Source organism: Panicum virgatum, chromosome 1K (assembly GCF_016808335.1).
Source record: "Panicum virgatum strain AP13 chromosome 1K, P.virgatum_v5, whole genome shotgun sequence".
In the NCBI taxonomy this organism is placed as follows: Eukaryota; Viridiplantae; Streptophyta; class Magnoliopsida; order Poales; family Poaceae; genus Panicum; species Panicum virgatum.
In genome coordinates, this window is record NC_053136.1 from 22,555,855 (window position 1) to 22,576,875 (window position 21,021).

General features: G+C 49.4%; 1 long non-coding RNA gene across 1 annotated transcript; it reads right to left on the bottom strand.

The window, feature by feature from the left end:
- Nucleotides 1-81: 81 nt before the first annotated feature.
- LOC120651791 lies at nt 82-2,836 on the bottom strand. The gene is made up of 3 exons (XR_005666324.1): nt 2,788-2,836; nt 1,486-1,556; nt 82-388 (listed from the first exon to the last, which is right to left on the bottom strand). It is a non-coding gene; the product is annotated as an uncharacterized LOC120651791 (long non-coding RNA).
- Between the last annotated feature and the right edge of the window lie 18,185 nt (nt 2,837-21,021).

Genomic DNA, 21,021 nt, shown 5'->3' on the forward strand with positions numbered 1-21,021 from the left:
TAGAGTTTTAACAACTTAATATACTTCAACTTAATATACTTTAGAAGTTGAAATATCAAATTTTATAGGAACAAATAAATAGGACATTGAGATAAGATAATTTAGAGTTTTAACAGGTTAATATCCCTTACAAGTTGTATTAAAAAGAATAACAAACCAATATTAAACAAGGAGTAAAACAAAAGACAAAAGAACTTGATCTGATAACCTAGAACTTGCTCCCAAAAGACTGCACAGCAAAAGGCCTAGCTTCTTTCTTCAAGATATAGCAAAAACTTCATATCATCTTCATAACTCTTGGATGCTGGTTCACATCTTCATGAAAAGGCATGTAGCCGACACAGGAAACAAGATCCCTCCTAAAAGCATTCTGCTTAAGTGCAAATAACTGGAAAAAAACAAAACATAATCAATCAGCTAATCACATTGAACTAGAATGAACAGAGCTGAAACAAAAATATTATGGGGGCACCCTGAGTTAAACAAAAAAAAGAAATAACAAGAAGACAAAATGTACAAAATTTTCTATATGATTACAAAATTTCAAAAATCAGGGGGCACCCAGTGTAATCCCACAGATGTAAATGCAAAGATGTCAGATTACAAAATTCTCAAAAAAAAATTCTACGGATTACAAAATTTCAAATATTATGGGGCACCTAGTGTAATCCCACATATGCAAATGCAAAGATGCCAAATTACAAAATTCAAACAGAGCTGAAACAAAAATATTATGGGGCACCTTGACTTAAACAAAAAAAGAAATAACAAGAAGACAAAATGTACAAAATTTTCTATATGATTACAAAATTTCAAAAATTAGGGGGCACCCAGTGTAATCCCACAGATGTAAATGCAAAGATGTCAGATTACAAAATTCTCAAAAAATTTCTATGGATTACAAAATTCCAAAAATTATGGGGCACCTAGTTTAATCCCACAGATGCAAATGCAAAGATGCCAAATTACAAAATTCTCAAATATTTTTTATGTATTACAAAATTTCAGAAATTAGGTGCACACTGTGTAATCCCACAAATGCAAATGCAAACTGTCAGATTATACAAAGTTCTCAAAATATTTCTATGGAATACATAATTTCAAAAATTATGGGGCACATTGTATAATCCCACAAATGCAAATGCAAACTTTCAGATTATACAAATGTCAGATTCTACAAAATTACACCCGCTACATGTGAAACTTACAGTATAATATCCACTGTAATTTTATAAGAAAAGCACTGTCAATATAATTAAAAGTGATGGTAACTTACAGTTCATACAAGACACACGTAAACATTCACAGAAAGCTGTCAATACAAATTGCAACTTACAGTTCAGAGAGGGCACACATAAACATCAATACAGGAATCATCCCAAGAGGAATTTAATTTAATAATACAACATGAATACATATACCTAAACATCAAGCTAACTATTAGGAATATGAGAGAACATGCATGGAAAGGCAAAATCACAATACCTTTTCGAGGCCTCCCATACTTCAAATTTTGCCCTGGTTTGGTCACAGCGAACTCCTTTTGCTTGAATCAACTGATGAAATAAATGAATTAGATTAATACAATATGACTAACAAATTGCTTGAACATGAAAAAGGTATTTCAGATAATTCCATAGTTCTCAAAAGTACAAAAGTAAATCAATGCACCGGAACCAATCAAATTTATATGGTTCTCAAAGGTACAAAAGTAAATATATGCAATAGAATCAGTCAAATCAGGAAGCAGAGGTTACTGCATCTAAAATCAAGTCAACCACTACAATTACAATGACCTAACATTGAAATGACAGTGTAATGAACACTGTAAATAAGACTTAGGAACACTGTCAGTAACTTAAAAAATATTTTAGTACCGAAGGAAATTGAATTAGTTAGTGACAGAATGCACATTAAAATGAAATAAACAGAAAAACATGGATGCTTTGAATCAGGTACATATAGTAGCTAAAGAAGATTCAGCAAAGCAACGCACTGATATTAGTGCTATGGTCACATATTAATATAGATTATATTAGCAACAAACAGGAATACCCGATAGGTACATCAAAAGGGGTCTGAGAATTCACCAAATGGAGAGCTGGCCCACATGTCATAGATACAACCAAATAGAACGGCGGCGATAGAGCCTGACGAAACAGTAACGAGAGGCGCGGGCGCCGACGTGAGCAACAGCACCACCACCACGCCCCCCGGCACCGCTCCCTCCCAAGCGCCACCTCGTCCTCGGCCTCGGTGGCTGGACGCGCGGCCTCCGACGTGGGCCGCCATGCGCGCTCCAGCGGAGAGAGAGAGAGAGAGAGAGAGAGAGAGAGAGAGAGAGAGAGAGAGAGAGAGAGAGAGCAGAGAACACATAACACACGCATGCAGCTTAGACGCCAATGAAATCGATTGAGAGAGGACGAGATACAGGCTAGCTATTCAGAGGACAGCAGCTAGAGCTGGCCGTGGCCGAGCACAATGGAATCCCAATCCCCAAACGCAACAACAGTTGGGGAGGAACCACGCCCATGCCATGCCTGCAGAGAGAGAGAGAGAGAGCGAGAGAGAGAGCGAGAGAGCGAGAGCGAGAGAGAGAGCGAGAGAGCGAGAGAGAGAGAGAGAGAAGGGTCCAATCCAAGGGGAGGGGCCGGATCAGATGCATGCGCCGGCCGCCTGCTGGGATCTCTCATATCCCGCAGCAACGCCTCAGCAGATCAAATCAACAACAAAAACCACAAACAAGGGAGCAAATCGAAAAGAAATCAGGGAGGAGACGACAACAACCTGAAAATCGCCTCACCTTGCCGAGCTAGGAAGGGAGCGGAGCTCACAAGGGGGAAGAAAACAAAATGGAACTGAAAAGAAGAATGGGGATAGAGCAGCTAGAAATATCAAGCGGCAGACGAAAGGATCAAAAAAATAAATAAGGCTGACAACAAGGGCCCGCAGATCACTGAGATAAATGGCACCAAAACAAACAAAGGGCGCAGATTGGATTAAAATGAGATCGGACCGCACAGCAAATCGAGTGAGCAAAGTCTTCAAATCACCTGAGTGACAGATAGCTTTTCCTTTTTGAAAAGAAATGGACTGCGGGTTGATATCAAGAAAGATGGGGGGTTCGTTAACAAAAATCCAGGCCGAAATGGTATCTTCAGATCGGGACCATCGGATCTCGATCTGATGGCTCAGGGCGGCTCGGGTCTAGATCTAATCTAGGCCGTGGATTCGAGATCGAGTGGTCGCAGGCAGTTGGGGGCGCGGGTGGCGGCGGGACTCGCCGGAGCAGGGCTCCCGCGGCGGGGGATCGCCGGAATCGGCCAAATTCGGCAAGCCGAGGGTCAAACCGAGCGGGTCTTTGGCCTGGGATGGTCAGCGCGATACGCGTAAACCACCTGAGTACAGAGCGGGGCATGGAGGTGCGCGGAGCTGTGCTGGCAATGGCGGCGGTGGCCCTTGTCGTCGGGAAACCGCCAGCTTGCTACGTTCGGGCTGTGCCGGCGCTGGAGAACGGGTACAAAGGGCGCGTGGGGTAAGCGCAGGGCAAGAGCAACCTAAAACTAGGGTCGCGCGGGGTTGGGAGGCACTGCAAGGCACCCGCCATGGCGGAGCTGCGGTGGCGAGGCGCCAGCGTGCGGTGCCTGGCCAACAGAATGGCCTACGGCCTAATTGGCTTAGCGCAAAAGGAGGCATGGTGCTCTGGGGTGCTCACCGAGGGGTTGTGGTGGACGGAGTTGCGGCGTAGGGGAGTCGTCGGCGAAGTCCGGCGGCGGGTTGTGGCGGAGTTCGCGGAGGAAGGTCGAGACGGGGCCGCCCCGGGCTCCTGGGCTCCTTGGACCGGCACGGGGCATTCCTGCGTCGGCGGTGGGAGGGTCAGCGTGACCGGAGCAAAGTCGGTGGCAAGCAATTGTGCGAGGAAACGCTCACCTGTGGCGGCGGGCGGTTCTGCTTCGATCACCGGGGTAGCGGCGGCTGCTGCTAGGGTTTGGGCTGCGGCCGTGGATGAAGGGAAGGCGCAGGGGTTCTGCGGGGTTTAAAGAGGGAAGGGCCGAGGATCTCGGCGAGGGAGCAAGGATGGAAGGCCCGCGGAGATCTCAGCCGGACTCTGCTGGGCGACGAGGTACGCGGGAGGAGGGGGATGACCGGTGGGACCCGCTGGTCAGCGGTGGGGCGATCGCGAGGCGCAACGCTGGAGTGATCGGGGTGCGGTGTGGGCCGCTGCTTGGGAGGGAGAGGAGGAGGGTTGAGCCCGCTGTCCTGCAGGAGGAGCTGCCTGCCGTGGAGCTTGAGGTGCTGGCGGAGCTGGTGGAGCACGAGCCGAAGGTGCCGGTAGCCTCTGGCCCTGACCTGCCTGCTGCTGCTGTCGAGACGGGTACTGCTGCGGCCTCTGCTGGTACTGCTGGGGAGGCCGGTACTGCTGCTGCTGCTGGTATTGCTGGGGTGGCTGGAGACGAGGACGAGTGTTGCTGCCGGAAGCAATGGGGACAATCTTCCTCTTCTTGTCCTTCATCTCCAGGTGCTTGCGCTCCGTGTTGAGCGCGCTGTCAACCAGATGGTTGAAGTCGTCGAAGCGGAGGTTGAGCAGCGCGTACTGGAGGTAGTCCTCAAGACCCTCCATGAAGTGCTCCTGCTTCTTGCGGTCATCCGCAACCTCGGCAGGGGCGTAGCGAGCAAGCTGCAGAAAACGATCACGATACTCCGTGACCGTCATAGTCCCCTGAAGTGAAAAAGATAGATATATATATCGAAGGATTAATTCATGACTCAGAAAGATAGAACAAGGGGGTATTAGCTCAAAAGGAAACACTGAATGATTATATCTGAGATTACCTGCTTCAGTGCAAGGAACTCCTTCTGCTTCATCTTCATAACGCCCGCGGGGACGTTGTGGCTGCGGAACTGCTCCCGAAACTGGAGCCAGGTGAGAGCCTCGCGGTCCTAAACTGGGTGGGACTCCCACCAGTCCAATGCAGCCCCTCGCAGCTGTCCTGCTGTGTACAAGACTCGCTCCCGATCATCGCACTGGGCGATGTCCAGCTGGCGCTCCACTGCACGGAGCCAGTCGTCAGCCTGAAGAGGGTCGGACGTGTGAGAGAACGTCGGTGGGTGACCCCTCAGGAACTCAGCATGCCTGTCGCGGGGTTGCGGCAGTGGAGGAGGCGGAGGCTGAGTGTGAGCCTGCTGAAGTGCCTGAACAGTGTTGTTCAGGGTAGCCATCATCTGCATCTGGAGCTGGAAGTACTGCTCTGGGGTCAGAGGCGGAGGCATCGGGATCCCAGTACCCTGGTTGTTATGTCCCTGCTAGTTATAACCACGCCTGGTGTTCACCATCTGACTTTGGATAAAAGATTTCATGAGTAAGGATATTGCAGAAATAAATTCAGATGGATATGATATTTTTCTGCAAGAAAGACTTAGACATGATAAAGTAGACATGATAGAGTGGACGGTTTTACCCCCAATGATCTATCTCGTTTTATTAATTAATTAACTTTAACTTAAAACTGATTTTCGTTAAACAAATTTAACGGCTAAACTATGCAATCAACCAAAAATCCAAATCAAACATGTAGCATAATAACAAACATACAATTTCACAACTTAGCCGAGTTTAACACATGATTCGACTAGCACAACGCGTCGCAGAACGTGCTATCATATTATTATAAAGGGGTCATCTAGCTTACACCTATGATGGTCAGACGACTTACTCCAGGCTAGAATCTTCGGAAACTATTATATAGAGACAAATCAAGGCAAGACGAGTAAGAGTCTTGGAATTCAAGGAATATAATAGCAAAATTGTTTCAGCAGACCAGGCTGAGAGAGAAGAAGTCCTAAAACTCGACCAGTTCTATCTAGGCTTTCGTCCTACAGTCGATACAGCTCTGATACCACTCTGTAACACCCGGTTTATAAAAGGACATAAACTGAGCAATCATATACGTGCCAGGATCATGTCACACGTATATACAACAGAATGAACAATATATCACAGCACATATCACGTAAAAAGATATAGTAAAGCGAGTACGAATGTTATTTATTACATTAATGACCAAATGTCTGATACAGCAGAAGCGTAGAATACATATACAAAGAACTCTCAAAAGCAGGGCGCCACAGGGACGTCGACTGGAAGCATAGAATACATATACGAAGAACTCTCGGAAGCAGGGCGCCACAGGGACGTCGACTGGGAGACGAATGCCTAGAAGTCCTCATACTCCTGGTACCTCCGGGTGAACTCCCTCGCGTCGGCAGGAACTGAGCAGCAGTAGAGTATCCCCAAAAAGGACAAGAGGGAAAAGAGTAGAGAAGGCAAGTGTGAGTACACAACTTGTACTCAACAAGTATAACACAAACTATGAGGCTCTAAGGTTGGCTGACTCAACTGCATTAGCTTTTAAGTCTTGGCAAAATTTTATTAAAGCTAATTACTACAAGTTGATGAATTACCATAAACCCAGTTACATAGTAATTAATCAAAATTAATCATGTTACTACTGAGAACCATACCAAACCAAGCCACCCGGGCAAACCTGCCTCATCAAAGGAAGATAACCCCACTAATCAAAAGGAGGATCTGGGCTGCTCATGACCATGAGCATGGCTAGTATACCAATTTTACACTCTGCAGAGGTTGCACATCTTTACCCACAAGTCGTGAGCTACGCTAGTTGTTCATCACACTTCCTTAGGTGAGATGACTAGCAAACTCACTACGAGGCCGTTACAAAGGATCACGTTGGTAAGGTGTAACCGCTAAGGATTCAGGCAATGCAACGATGGTACCCACCTCGAGGGGTACGCAGACCAAGCCTCTTAGCCTGGGGGCCGTTGAATCTCGACACCCCTCGTGCCCCGTCGGTAAGTTACTCCCGAACCAAAATGACCTAATTAGTAAGCCAAGACCGTCCCATTCCAGTCTTGTGGTAGCGCTGTTGTCCCAGGTTGTCGCTCTATGAACCGGTCCTTATGGAGAGTGGCCAACCAGGCAGTAAGCACCGTGCTGGCCCCCTAAACCATGTTTCGAACACAACCATTTTATAACGAGACGTGAGCCAGTCAAACGGGCCACTCTCAGAATTAAGTTGCATATACCATTAATCAATTTAATTAAAAAGGACTAAGTGTGTTATAGCGCGGCACCTAGCACAACTAACCAAAATGTAACCCAAAGGATATATATAAAGGATATAAAGTGGCTAGGAAGGTCCTTATAGGCATACGATATTAAAATGCAGTATGAAAATGTATTTAAAGGTGATAGGTGGTGTTCATGTTATACTTGCCTTCCTCATACTGCTCCTGCTACTGCTCAAACTGGTCGGAAGATGGCTGCTCTGGGTACTGGTACTGGGGCTCCTCAGATGGATCAACGTCTACTCACGAACACATGGCCAAAAACAATACACCACATAAACATACATGCAAACAATAGCATAAACTAAGAAACGGTACATCAATACATAAAAACAGCACACTAAACTAGTCTAAAACTATTTTACGCGTTACAACGATCGCGTGGACATAAAGAACGTCTAAAACGGAGCTAAAACGCAAAATCTAGGCCAAAAACAAGTTCCAGGGACCTATTTGTAAGAAAACTGGAGTAACAGGGGGTTTCTGGGCAAAACCGATGACTAAAACATAAAATTTGGAAAGGTCTGAGGGCTGACGTGCAAAAGACCTCATCAGGACGGCGGGTTCTATTTTAAATAAATTCAGGGGCCTAAACATTAAAACCTGGGTATAACTGGAAATTCTTTTGTACAGGTTAGGACCGCGGGTTGATATTGACAAAACCCAGGGTCTCTTTAGAAAAAGAGCCAGGCCGAACCGGTATCCTTGGATCCAGGCCGTTGGATCTCGATCTGGTGGCCTAGATCTGTTCAGCTCGGGTCCTAATCGCGGGCGTCCATGCGGGATCTGACGGCTCAGGAGAGATGGGGCCGGAGCAGCGGTTTCCATGGCGGCGTTGCGCCGGAGAAGACCGAATTCGGTCTTCCCGGGGCGGATTCGAGCGGGGTCTGGGTCGGGAGGCATCTGTGTGGCATGCGTAAAGCACTGGTGGCGATGGGGGGGCTGTTTGGGGCTCGTGGCGGAGCGAGGCGGCGCTAGCTCGCCGGCGAACAGTGCCCGGGCACCTAGGGTGTACCACGGGTCCTAAAACCTGGCGCTAAGGGAGCAGGGGATCAAGGTGTGCTCACCTAAGCTCGGGAGTGAGCAGCGAAGGTGTGCAGAGGCGTCGACGTCGGAGTTCAGCAGCGGCGATGGCGTGGTGGTCGTGGACGGGGTTGACGCAGCGATGCTCCGGGCTCCGGATCCTTCGAGGAGTTGTGGGGTCGTGCTGTGGAGGTAAAGAGGGGGTCAGACGAGCCGGAGAGCCACCAGAGGCGCGGAATCACTCGGAACGAGCCCACCTGCGGGCGGCGGGTCCGCGGCAAAATCCGGCGTAGACGAGGACCGAGAGCGGGGATAGCGAGCCCTGGAATCTTCTCGGAGTCAAGGTGAAGCAGCTGCGTGGTCCTGGAGGGGCTAGGAGGCGGTGGAGTAGCACGGCCGCGGCGGAGCGCGATGCTCTGCACGGCGGGGCAGGGCGGGGTGGTGCTAGGGTAGGGTTTGTGGGGAATGGCGGCTGTGGTGGAGAGGTAGAGTGTAGGTGAGGCTGGGGATCCTATTTATAGGGCGGCAGCGGCGATCCTGGGCATGCGTGCCTGGGATGGAAGGCCAGCGAGATTGTGGCCGGGGATCTCGGCCAGGCGTTGCGCGAGCGAGGGAGACGGATTTGCCAGCGGGCCCGGGCTGTCAGCGGGGTGAAGCGTGGACGCGCGCTTGCGCTGAGCGCCGCGCGGGCCGAAGCGGGAGGGGGCGGAAGCGCGCGGTGTAGGGGGCCGAGCGGGGAGAAGACTGGGCCGGCGTGGGGAGAGATCGGGCCGCCAGGTTTGGGCTGGAAAAAGGAAAGTGAGCCATGGGCCGCTTCGGGTTTTGGTGGGCTGACTGGGTTGGGTTTCTGGGTTTTTGGTTTTGGGTTTCTCCTTTTCTATTTCCTTTGTTTTTCTAAATCAAACACTACTCCAACCATTTGAATTCAAATGAAATTTGAATTCAAACCCCTAAGAAATCAAGCAAGATAAAATATGCACCAGCATGAATGCACAAACATATTTATCCTAGAAAAATTTTAATTCCTTGTGAAACAAAATTAGATTAAATGCAAGACTAATCACAATAAACCTTAGAAAATTAAATAAAGCTAATTAAATTAATTAATAAATGCTGGAATTTAAATTAGGGTGTTACATTCCCCACGCATCAGAAGACCCGGAACTCCTCTGGAACTACTTCGATTCGCGTGGGAAACTTCAAGGTATTTCATTCAAAATCCTCTCACCCCGATCTCACAATGTAGGATGTTCTAGGAGATTTCCTTCGGTGGATCACTTCCTTTATCTATCTAGAGGTCATTCCTAGAGTTTCATAAGTTTTGGTGGATCAAATCCTAAGATTCATGAACATGGGGTTCTTCCCCGAGCAGAGCCGAATGATTTGACCCTGGGAAGGGCCGGATGATCCGACCCATAGCCGGATGATCCGTCTGTGCTCAGGGAAAAACAACTTGTACTAAGTATGAGACTGGTCATCCCACTAATTCCGACTGAGTATGAGACTGGTCATCCCACTGATTCCGACTGTACTGAGTATGAGACTGGCTCTGATGGAGAAGTTTATATCAAACCAAAGGCAAGAACTAAGAAGACTGTGACCGAAAGAAATGTGAGAGGACGTGGAGCATCTAATCCTCCAAGGCGAGGTAGAGGTACTGCTAGAGGTTCAAGAGGCCGCTCTAGCTCTGCATTAGCTGATCCCAGCAACCCCATGGATGAGTCTGATGATAATGTTGATCTCTCTTATCTTGAGAACATCCTAGTCACTATCATGCATCCAACTTGTGATCACCATGACCCTTCTGTGGTGAATTATAAGAAGGGTCAAAACTCTATTGCACGCCTAAGATATAGTGAAGACCTAAGGGATGCCGAGTGTTGGCATTTCTTAAGTCGATACCGGGTTTGTGAAGATCTCGGCAACAACCTCAGAATTACCTATTGGCGGTCCTTAGTGCAATCACTAGAAATGAGGGCGCCAATCCATCCTAGCAACTGCACCCAAGGGGTGCCACTCTCGTGGTATAATCAATACAATTATAAATGGGTCCCCAAGCGCACGGATATACCGTTGTGGCATTTCACCTAGAGAGTAAGGGTATCGTTATTTATTTGTTTCCCAAAGGATGGCAGCGGCAAAGGTATTGTACTTAACATTAACCATGACATTATGCCTCAAGCAATAGGTAAAACTCTAATAGGGGTAAGTCCAGGTAAAGAGATAAGCAAGGGTAATGCAACACAGCACACATCCACACTCCAAGAGGAAAGAATAAAAGAGAGAAACGACAAAACAAAGGACTAATCTACTATACGTTAAGTCAGCTGGAGCTTAGGCTAGGTTAGGTGTCCTAGTACTTCTATACAAAGCTGAGATCATGTTAGGACATGGTTAGGACTACAGTTGCCAGAAAAATGGGATAGCGGGGAGAAGGTCTTGCACCGGAGTACATCCAGTTCCGTTACCTCTTTGCATGAACTCCTACACCGAACCCGAACGTCGGGGAATTCACTAAGCGCAACACAACTGTTACACCGGACGGACAGGGCTATCACCACCTGCCGTCTACCCCAGTCACACGGTGGAGCACGGTCATATCCGATGGATCCCGCATACCCGAGCACCACGCTCGTGCATGAGGTCACTACTCTAGCGTCCCCGGGTCTCCCACCCTTTGGATGGACAAGTAAAACACTAGAGCAAGCCTGAAAGCACAACGAACCCCTATCCATACCCGGATCATCTGGCCTAACCAAGTGTTGACGGCTCTTAAGTACCGAATTTGGGCCGTCAACTCCTGCATAAATACATAAAATGTGAGCATCAACCTAATGGTAGGGGTTTATTACTGACCATTTCCACGAGTGTTGGTAAATATTTGTATGCAAATGAATTAATGCAGAAAACACACTTCATGAGCAGGGAAACACACTACACAGATCAAGGCAAAATGCGCAACTACGTACAAGGATCAAATGACCCACTAGATAGCCTCACATGAGAAGGAATGTAGCCCACAAGCAAGGTGACATGTCATCAATCGGTGGCAACACCCTCTCAACGAATTAGACGCGTTCACGAGGATCTACGGGCCCACCAGAGCTACCAAATTGCCTCAAGACAAGCCATGACCAACATACATAACATGGGGCCCACCTAGCAGTATCCAGACCAAGAATTGGGCAGTTTGGCCATCCTTTCTAGTCGACCGACCTACAAGGTCGGCCAACCATAGGTCAGTTCGCCTTGGCCTCATCTTCCACGTGGAGATCCCTCATTCGATGCCAAAGGCGGTGCAAGGAGGAACCAGCTCAATCCTGCAGCCGAGGAGGCCATGGCACCCCTCTATAAATAGTATCCAAATAAAGACATCCATCAAGTGCTCATCCAAGCCTCCTCTTTGGTTTAGAGCTTCCTAGCTTAGGGAGAGGGTAGAGGTACTCAGGAGGGGCGCCGGTATTTGGCGCTCTTCTCCATTTTGTACCTCTATGAGAGTGAGGGAGTAGTTTGGGAGAAGTGCCGGGGTGTCGGCACTCTGCCCCAGCTTGTACCTCTATGGATGCTGCTACATTCTTCGATATTTAGTAAGTATTCGTGGTTCCTATCTCTAGTATTTTACTTGGTATAGTAGATGCTAGTAGTGCTTGTAGTTGAGTGAGATCAGTTCTCTTACTCGCGGGTTCGTCGCTCTGTATTCGTATAGAGTGCTGTAGTTTGCTACGGGGTACCAAACATAGTTAGACTGCAGTAGTAATCTATAGTGTAGGCGTGGTGTCTAGGCTAGAGGTTATCCTTCGTTTGTCTTATATCCCACCTTTTGTAGAGGTAGGCCGTAGGTGATGACAGTTCTATTGGTCCTTCGTAATTCTCCACATTCGGATATAGCATAGAGCTGTGGGCCGGAGTCGACTGGCAGACCAGTTGTAAGCCGGTGCCCGAAGCGAGTTTTGTGCCCGAGAGATCGACCTTTAACTCAGCAGTAGCACTATCTTAGGAATCCTCTCTACCCTTCTACCTATCTTGGTGTGTCCTTGGACTGATTAGAATAGAAGAGAGTGCACACATGTTCCCTGTGGATTCGATAACCCTTAGAATACTCTGAGGTGAAACCTACAATGGTATCCGTGCGCTTGCGGATTTATTCGTGATGCTAAAATACCCAACAAGCTTTCTGGCGCCGTTGTCGGGAAACAGTTGCTGTATCTTTCTTCGAACCTAGTCATCCTCGTATCTTTGCTTTTCTTTTCTTCTACCTTGACCCCCGCTACCCATAGAGGAGCTATCCTTTAACAGTTTCTCTACCCCACATGATTTATCCCGTACCATTTTTAGTTTTCTTCCTGCTATCTTTACCTCCGCTACCCATGGAGAAGCCATCCGTTCACAGCCTCTACCCCAAGGGGTAAGTTCAATGAGTGTTGATGGCTCTTAAGTACCAAATCTAGGCCGTCAACTCCTGCATAAATACATAAAATATAAATATTAACATAGTGGTAGGGGTTTATTACTGACCATTTCCACAAGTGTTGGTAATTATTTGTATGCAGGTGAAATAAGAGTGCAAACACACTTCATGAGCAGGGAAACACACTCCACAGATCAAGGCAAAATGCGCAACCAATCAGAGAACACGAGTCAGGCTCAATTGGATCAAAACAAGCCCATGCACCAAAGCAAACCAGCTTAGGACAGGCCAAGACCCATGGGGTTAGGACAAGGAGGCCCAGGACAGCCTGCTGGACGAAGCTGGGGGCGGTTGGAGCCTCGGGCAGGCCGACCAACTGTAACACCCTAATTTAAATTCCAGCATTTAATAATAAATTTAATTGGCTTTATTTAATTTTCTAAGATTTATTGTGTTTAGTATGGCATTTAACCTAATTTTTGTTCCTTAAGTAATTAAAATTTTATCATAGGTTTAAATTTTGGTGTGGCATTCATGCTGGTGCATAGTTTAATTATTTGAGTGTGGTTTGAATTCAAATCTGTATTTGAATTCAAACTTTGTTTGATTTAGAAATAGAAAAGAGAGAGGAAATGGAATAGAAGAGAAACCCAACCCAAACCAACCAACCCAGCCCAGTCCATCATCAACCCTGCGGCCCACTCTCTCCTCCCTTTCCCTTGGGCCCACTCCGCAGCTTAGCCTCGCTCAGCCCAATCTCGCTCAGTGAGCACACGGCCCACGCCGCGGCCTGCTTCCTTCCGCTCTCCGCGCCCCGCAGCCCAGCACACCGCGCTCAGCGACACGAAGCCGCGCGCCTTTACACTGACATGGACGGCCCACACGTCAGCTTCAGCGGCTCCACCTACAGCGCCCGCCTTCAGCCCGACCCGAGCGGCCCGCACACCCTTTCCCCTCTCTGCCTAGTGGCCCCAGCTGGTTAGCCGCAATAGCGCGCCCACGCCAGCACCCACTGACAACCCGGGCCCAGCTGCAGCGTCGTCTTCCTCGCGCAACCGAAGCCGAGATCCCCGCCCAGACGCTCGCCGGCCTTCCAAACTCGGGCGCGGACGCCGAGATCCCCGCGCTAGCCCCTTTAAACCGCCCAGCGGACCCCCTGCGCCATCAATCACCCCACATCGCCGCACCAAACCCTAGCTAGTCACGCCCGCGCCGCCCCGCCGCGCAGAGTCCCCTGCGCCGCCGCGACCACAATGCTCCGCCGTGCCCCAGTCTCAGCGGAGCCGCGCAAAATCTTCGCCCCTAGCCCAGGAGGCTCTCCAAGCTTGCTGCCTGACCCCGTACCCTTGACAGCGCCGGAATCGTGGACGACGTCGCCGCTGCCGGTGAGACCAATTCCGAGCGTTTGCTCGCTTCCTTTGATCCTCGTGCCCCGCTGATCCACGGTTCTCGCTCGCAGCTCGTGTCCGCATCACCTCGACGGATCAGCAGGCCAGGAGGACCCCTCCAGCGACCCGGACAGCGAACTCCGTCCGTGCACCGCCGTCAAGTTTCATCGCCGAGACTTCTGCAAGACGCCCCTGCTTGATTTGAACCTCGGTGAGGACCTCCTCCGCCCTGTAACACCCTAATTTAAATTTCAGTATTTTACAATAAATTTAATTGGCTTTATTTAATTTTCTAGGATTTATTTTGCTTAGACTTGCATTTAATCTAGTTTTTGTTTCACAAGTAATTAAAATTTTCTTAGGTTTAACTGTGTTGTTGCATTCATGCTGGTGCACTTCTTTATTTGGTTGTGTGCTAGGGTTTTGAATTCAAAATTCGAATTTAAATTCAAATAGTTTTGTGATGAGAGTGATTAGAATCTAGCAAGGAAAAAAAAGAAAGCAAACCCAGCCCAACCCGAAGCCAAAACTCAACCTAGCCCGGCCCACTGTCTCCCTTCCCTATAGGCAGCCCACTCCTTCTCCCCTCAGCCCAACCCTTTCCCACGGCCCGGTCCGCGACTTTCCCCTCATCACGCGCCAGCATAGCTCGCCCGTACCGGCCCAGACTCCCGTGTCTGGCCCAGCGCCGCGCGACGCGCTAGCTCGGCCCAAGCGCGCGGCCCAGTGCTCAGCGCTCCGCTCGCCCGCACCCCCGCTCGGCCCGCTCTCGCCCGCGTCGCCTTCCCCCTCGCTGCCAGGCCGGACCCACGGGTAAGGGTCATCTCCTTCCCCGCGCCCTTCGCTCGCACAGCAACACCACGCAACAAACTGGCCGTGATCCCCGCAGCCCTTCCTCCCTATCCCGCACGCCGAGATTCTCGGTCCGGGCTCTTTAAACCACCCCGTGATCTCCTGCTCCCTATCCCGCATGCCAGCATCGCCCAAAAACCTAGCCGCCGCCTTGCCCTGCCCAGAAGCAGAGCACCCCGCCGTGGACTAGCTGCTCAGCCGCAACTCCGTGTCCCCAGAGCCGTGCAGCAACTCCGGCCCGTGCCCCGGAACCTCCCCGAGCACGCAGTCACTACCCCGGCCACCTGTGCGCGCCGAATTTTCCCCAAATCTGCCGCCGCAGGTAATCCATCCGCCACCGATTTTCTCGCCGCCGGTGAACCACAGGTTGCCCTAACCGCCATAACTCCCTCATAGGTGCTTCAAGAGTCAATCCGGGGAGCGTGGGCGCTCAGAGGATCCCTTCATCGACCGGACCCCGTGACCAATGCCGAGCGCCCCTACCGGGCTCCGACGTCGACGCGTCTCCATTGCCACTTTGCCCGATCCCGACCCTAGGTGAGCATCCCAGGGTCCCTGTCCTCCTTCTGCGCTAGATTTGGATCGCCCTGGCACACTCTAGGTGCCTAGTCACCGCACCCCGGCGAGCTCTGTTGCCGCCGACCTGCCCTCGCCGTCGAGGGGACCTTTCCCAGCCCCGCATCGCCTCTCTGAGCACCCCCGTAGATCACCCGTGCTGTGTGCCGCCCCTAGAGCCAAGCCGCACAGGTTATCGAGCCCCGCAGTGGCCAATTCGGGCCAAATCCGGCAAGCCCCGCCGCGTAAAGCCATCTCCGGCAACCCGCGCCGCCGCCCGCGCGCCCAAACTCTTCTGGCCGTCCGATCTAGAAGCGACGCTCAAGATTAAAATGTGGGTTGATTAGATCCGAGCCTTTAGATCGAGATCCAATGGCTCACATGCGTCGATACCGGTTCGGCCTGTACGTTTTGCTAAAGAGCCCCTGCACTTTATGAGTTTCAACCCGCGATCCAGATAGTTCAAGTTTAATTCCTTTTTAGTCCAGAAATTAGCGCCCAGCCCCCTGAGCTCTTTAGAATTTGAACCCGCCATCCAGGTCTGCTGTTTTTGCGAGTTAGACCCTAGAGTTAATGGTTAATTACATTTAGGTCCTCGGTTTTAGCAGAAAACCCCCTGGAACTTAGTTTTTATCGCAGATAAGCCCCTAGAACTTGTTTTTGGCCTAGAATACGCGTTTTAGCTCCGTTTTAAGCGTTCTTTATGTCCATGCGATCGTTGTAATGCGTAGAATAGTTTTAGACCAGTTTAGTGTGCTGTTTTTATGTATTGATGTACTGTTTCTTAGCTTTTATTAGTGTTTGCTTGTATGCTTATTGTTGTGCGTTGTTTTGGCCATGTGTTCGTGAGTAGACACTGATCCATCTGAGAAGCCCCAGTACCAGTACCTGGAGCAGCCGTCTTTCGAGCACTTTGAGCAGCAGCAGGAGGAGTACGAGGAAGGCAAGTGTAACATGAACAACCTATCACTTTTAAATACAATTTCATACTGCATTTTAATACTGTATGCCTATAAGGACTTTCCTAGCCACTTTATATCCTTTATATATACCTTTGGGTTGCATTTTGGTTAGTTGTGCTAGGTTGCTGCGCTATAACACATTCTGGTCCTTTTTAATTAAATTGATTAATGGTTTACTTGAACTTAATTCTGAGAGTGGCCCTCTGTGTGGATGTGGCTCACGTCTCGTTAAAAGATGGTTTTTGAAGAAACATGGTTTAGGGGGCCAGCACGGTGCTTAGTGCTTGGTTGGCCACTCTCCATAAGGACCGGTTCATAGAGCGACAACTTGGGACAACAACGCTACCACAAGGCTAGAATGGGATAGACTTGGCTTACTAATTGGGTCTTTTTGCTTTGGAGTAACTTACCTGCGGGGCAAGAGTAGTAAGCTTCAATGGTCCCTGCTCCTCCGGCTGGTTGGTGCTTGGTTTGCGTACCTGTGCTTGTACCCCCGTGAGGTGGGCCCCATCGTCGCTGACCTAACTCTCGCGGTTACGCCTTACCAACGAGATTCTTTGTAACGGCCCCGTAGTGAGTCGCTAGTCATCTCACCTAAGGAAGTGTGATGAACCTCTAGCGTAGCTCACGACTTGTGGGTAAAGATGTGCAACCTCTGCAGAGTGTAAAACTGGTATACTAGCCGTGCTCACGGTTATGAGCGGCCCAGATCCTCCTTTTGATTAGTGGGGTTGTCTCCTTCCGACGAGGGAGGTGCCTCTCGGGGTTACCTTGGTGGCTTGGTTCGGTTTGGTTCTCAGTAGTAACATGTTTAATCTTGATTAATTGCTATGTAATTGGGTTAATGGTAATTCATCAACTCGTAGTAAATAGGTTTAATAAAATTTTGCTAAGACTTAAAAGTTAATGCAGTTGAGTCGGCCAACCTAGAGCCTCATAGTTTGTGTTATACTTGTTGGGTACAAGTAGTGTACTCACTCTTGCCTCTTCTCTACCTTTTTCCTCTTGGCTACGCTACTGCTGCTCAGTTCCTGCCGACACGAGGGAGTTCGCTCAGCGCTACCAGGACTACGACGACTTCTAGGTGTTCGTCTCCCAGTCAACGTCCCTGTGGCGCCCTGCTCAGCTTCGGAGAGCCTTTATCGTATTTGTACTTCGCTTCCGCTGTATCAGATATTTTTGTCATTAATGTAATAAATAACATTCGTATTTTGATTTATTATGTCTTATTCATGATATGTGCTGTGATATACTATTCATTCTGTTGTATATACGTGTGACTTGATCCTGGCACGTATATGATTGCTCGGTTTATGTTCTTTTATAAACCGGGTGTTACAGAGTGGTATCAGAGCCGTATCGACTGTAGGACGAAGCCTAGATAGAACTGGTCGAGTTTTAGGACTTCTTCTCTCCAATCCTTGCCTGTTGAAATTATTTTACTATTATATCCCTTGAATTCTATGACTTTTACCCGTCTTGCCTTGATTTCTCTCTCTGAAGAATAGTTTTCGTAGATTTTGGCCTGAATCAGTCATCTGACCACCATGAGTAAGCTAGGTGACCCTTTTATAATAAAACGATAGCACGATCCGCGACGCGTTGTGTTAGTCGAGTCGTATGTTAAACTCGGCTAAGTTGTGAAAATTGTCTGCTTGTTATTATGCTATATGTTTGATTTGGATTTTGACTGATTGCATAGCTTAGTAGTTTAAATTTGTTTAAAGAAAATCACTCAGATGTTAAAGTTAACTAATTAATAAAATGAGTTAGATCGTTGGGGGTAAAACAGTCCACTCCATCCTATCTACTTTATCATGGCTGAGTCTTTTTCCGCAAATAGTTATCATATCTATCTAAACTTATTCCTGCAATATCCTTACTCGTGAAATCTTTTGTCCAAAATCAGATAGTGAACACCAGGCGTGGTTCTGACCAGCAGGGGCAGAACAACCAGGGTCAGAACACCCAGGGGACCGGGATCCCGATGCCTCCACCTCTGACTCCGGAGCAATACTTCCAGCTCCAGATGGAGATGATGGCCACCCTGAACAACACTGTTCAGGCTCTTCAGCAGGCTCACACTCAGCCTCCGCCTCCTCCACCGCCGCAGCCTCGCGACAGACGTGCCGAGTTCCTGAGGGGTCACCCGCCGACGTTCTCTCACATGTCCGACCCTCTTCAGGCCGACGACTGGCTCCGTGCAGTGGAGCGTTAGCTGGACATCGCCAGTGCGATGATCAGGAGAGAGTTCTGTACGCAGCAGGACAGCTGCGAGGGGCAGCTTTGGACTAGTGGGAGTCCCACCCAGTTCATGACCGCGAGTCTCTCACTTGGCTCCAGTTCCGGGAGCGGTTCCGCAGCCACAACGTCCCCGCGGGCGTTATGAAGATGAAGTAGAAGGAGTTCCTTGCACTGAAGCAGGTAATCTTAAATATAATCATTCAGCGGTTTCTTTTGAGCTAATGCCCCTTGTTCTATCCTTATGAACCTTGAGTTAATCTTTCGATGTCTATCTGTCTTTGTCACTTCAGGGTACTATGTCGGTCACGGAGTATCGTGATCGCTTTCTGCAGCTTGCTCGCTACGCCCCTGCCGATGTTGCGGATGACCGCAAGAAGCAGGAGCACTTCATGGAGGGTCTTGAGGACTACCTCCAGTACACGCTGCTCAACCTCCGCTTCGACGACTTCAACCATCTGGTTGACAGCGCGCTCAACACTGAGCGCAAGCACTTGGAGATGGAGGACAAGAAGAGGAAGATTGCCCCCGTTGCTTCAGGTAGCAACACTCGTCCTCGCCTCCAGCAGCCTCAGCAGTACCAGCAGCCTCAGTACCGGCCTCCTCAGCAGTACCAGCAAAGGCCACCACAGCAGTACCCGCCTCGACAGCAGCAGCAGGCTGGGCAGGGTCAGAGGTTACCGGCACCTCCGGCTCGTGCTCCACCAGCTCCACCGGCACCACAGGCTCCACGTCCGGCAGCTCCTACCGGACAGCAGGCTCAGGGACCCCCTCGCACCTTCTTTCACTGCGGCCAGCCGGGGCACTACGCCAACGCTTGCCCCCGGAAGGCGCAGGCGGGACAGCAGGGGCGCCCAGCTCAGCCCACGGCGCCACTTCAGAGCAGAGTGAACCACGTGACGGCCGAGTCAGCGGCCGAGGCTCCCAACGTGATTATTGGTACGTTCATGGTTAATTCATATCCAGCTACAGTGCTTTTCGATACTGGTGCTACGCATTCCTTCATTACTCAGTCTTTTGTCGAGCATCATGGTATTCATACTAGCACATTAAAGAGGTGCCTATTAGTATCTTCACCGGGAGGACAGTTGAGGTCTCACACTTACTGCCCGAGAGTCAGTGTTTCCTTGAGGGGAGTAGAGTTCTGTACTGATCTGATGGCGCTAGACACCAAGGGCATTGATGTCATTCTGGGAATGGAGACTCTGGCCAAGTGGGGAGTCCGGATAGATTGTGCTCAGAGGACAGTCTTGCTATCAGCTTCCAGTGGCCAAGAGGTTGTTATCAGTGCAGTAGAGCCTTCTGGATTTCTTCATCAGATGGAGGCTAGACCCACGGACGGTATTCGCGTGGTGTCTGAATTCCCATATGTCTTTCCGGATGATCTGCCAGGTATGCCGCCTGAACGCGCCATTGAGTTTTGTATTAATCTCTTGCCTGGCACAGCTCCTATTGCAAAGTGGCCCTACCGTATGGCACCTATAGAGCATGAAGAAGTCAAGAAGACTATTGATGAGTTGCTAGCCAAGGGCTATATCCGTCGTAGCTTCTCTCCTTGGGCTTTTCCATTGTTGCTGGTAGATAAGAAGGATGGCTCTAAGAGGATGTGTGTCGATTATCGGGAGCTGAATGTAGTCACTATCAAGAACAAGCATCCACTGCCCCGTATTGAGGATCTCTTTGATTTGCTTCGAGGTGCTCGTATATTCTCGAAGATTGATCTTCGTTCGGGTTATTTTCAGCTGAGGATCCGTCCTGGGGATATTCCGAAGACGGCATTCACCTGCAAGTACGGGCTATATGAGTATACAGTCATGTCCTTCGGCTTGACTAATGCCCTGGCTTTCTTCATGCATCTGATGAACATGGTCTTCATGGATTATCTGGATGTCTTCGTGGTGATCTTCATTGATGATATTCTGATCTTCTCCAAAACAGAAGAAGAGCATGAGGAGCATCTGAGACTCGTATTGCAGAGATTGAGAGAGCATCAGTTGTATGCCAAGTTCAGCAAGTGCAAGTTCTGGATTGACGAGGTTCCATTCCTCGGTCATGTTATCTCTAAGGGAGGCATTGCTGTTGATCCGAGCAAGGTGAAGGATGTGCTAGAGTGGGAGACACCGCAGACAGTAAAGGAAGTCAGGTCTTTCTTGGGCTTAGCTGGATATTATCGGAGGTTCATTGAGAATTTCTCCAAGATCACGAAGCCTTTGACTTCTTTGCTGGAGAAAAATGTGGCTTTCGTGTGGACTGAAGAGCGTCAGATGGCCTTTGATGAGCTGAAGAAAAGGTTGACTACGGCGCCAGTCCTGACTCTGCCAGACCAGACTAAGAGGTTAACGGTATATTGTGATGCTTCGAAGGATGGTCTTGGGTGTGTTCTGATGCAGGAGGGCAGAGTGATTGCTTATGCTTCACGGCAGTTATGTCGGCATGAGCTGAA